Source organism: Spinacia oleracea, chromosome 3, assembly GCF_020520425.1.
Source record: "Spinacia oleracea cultivar Varoflay chromosome 3, BTI_SOV_V1, whole genome shotgun sequence".
NCBI lineage: Eukaryota > Viridiplantae > Streptophyta > Magnoliopsida > Caryophyllales > Amaranthaceae > Spinacia > Spinacia oleracea.
Window position 1 is genome coordinate 83,177,265 of NC_079489.1, and position 1,142 is coordinate 83,178,406.

Genomic DNA, 1,142 nt, shown 5'->3' on the forward strand with positions numbered 1-1,142 from the left:
GCTGTGAAGGAAGTTGGCCTGGTGGCCTCCCTGCAATAGTAGTAGCCATCTGTGCCAACTGTGTATCAATGATCTTGTTGTGAGCAGTAAGAGCATCGATTTTTGCATCCTTTTCACTTAGAGATTTTTGCATTTGTAGCATCATATTTCTCATCTCTACTAGCATAGGGTCAGGCTGTGTGGTTTGAGGTGGTGGTGGTGGAGGTGATGTGTGTTGTCTAGGGAACCCAGGTGGTCCACTAGACTGTTGGTTGTAGTTGTTCCGTGGTTGGTAGGGTTGGTATGGTTGTTGTGGTGGAGATTGGACTTGGTAAAGGTTCTGGATATTGTTGCTCCTGTAAGATAGTAGAGGGTTATTTTTGTAGCCCTCATTGTAAGAGTTGGAGAATGGGTTATTTTGTTTGTAGGATTGAAATGCGTGACATTGTTCAACAGAGCTCCTACATTCCGGTGCGTAATGACCAGACATTCCACAACTTTCACAAACAGTAGCAGGTTAGGCACTCATAGCACCTACACTAGCAGGTTGGGCAGATTGAGTATTCGCTGCTTGCATATTATCAAACTTATAGTGTAAAGCAGTCAATTGGGCAGTTAATTGTTCAATAGAATTTAAATCATGCTTACCACCCCTGTTAGATAGACCTCTAGGATTTCTATACTGGGCATTGTGAATGGCTATCTCCTCAATCACCTCCATAGCTCTAGGCACCTCAAGTTGCATGAACCTCCCACTGGTAGCTGAATCCAACAAACATCTAGACTCATTGCCCAGACCATTATAAAACTGCTGAATCAAGAACCAATCTTCCAAACCATGGTGCGGGCACTCTCTTTGCAAATCCTTGAATCTCTCCCAGACCTCGAACAAACTCTCATCCGCTTGTTGTGAGATACCTAATATCTGACCCCTCAGACGAGCCGTTTTCTCAGGTGGAAAATATTTAACATAAAAAGCAAGAGCCAAGGATTCCCAATTATTGATTTTCAAAGCCGCCCGATTCAACCCATTAATCCACAATTTAGCTTTCCCACTCAAAGAGAACGGGAAAAGTATCTCCATAGTCTGCTCCGGAGTCAATCCCTTTTGCTTGATGGTGGAACAATATTGGATAAAGGACTGAATGTGAAGATTCGGATCT

At 43.4% G+C, this 1,142-nt stretch overlaps 1 non-coding gene across 1 annotated transcript; it reads left to right on the top strand.

Moving 5' to 3' along the window:
- The first annotated feature begins 812 nt into the window (after positions 1-812).
- LOC130470946 (small nucleolar RNA R71) lies at positions 813-919 on the top strand. Its single transcript, XR_008931658.1, has one exon. It is a non-coding gene; the product is annotated as a small nucleolar RNA R71 (small nucleolar RNA).
- The last annotated feature ends 223 nt before the right edge of the window (positions 920-1,142 follow it).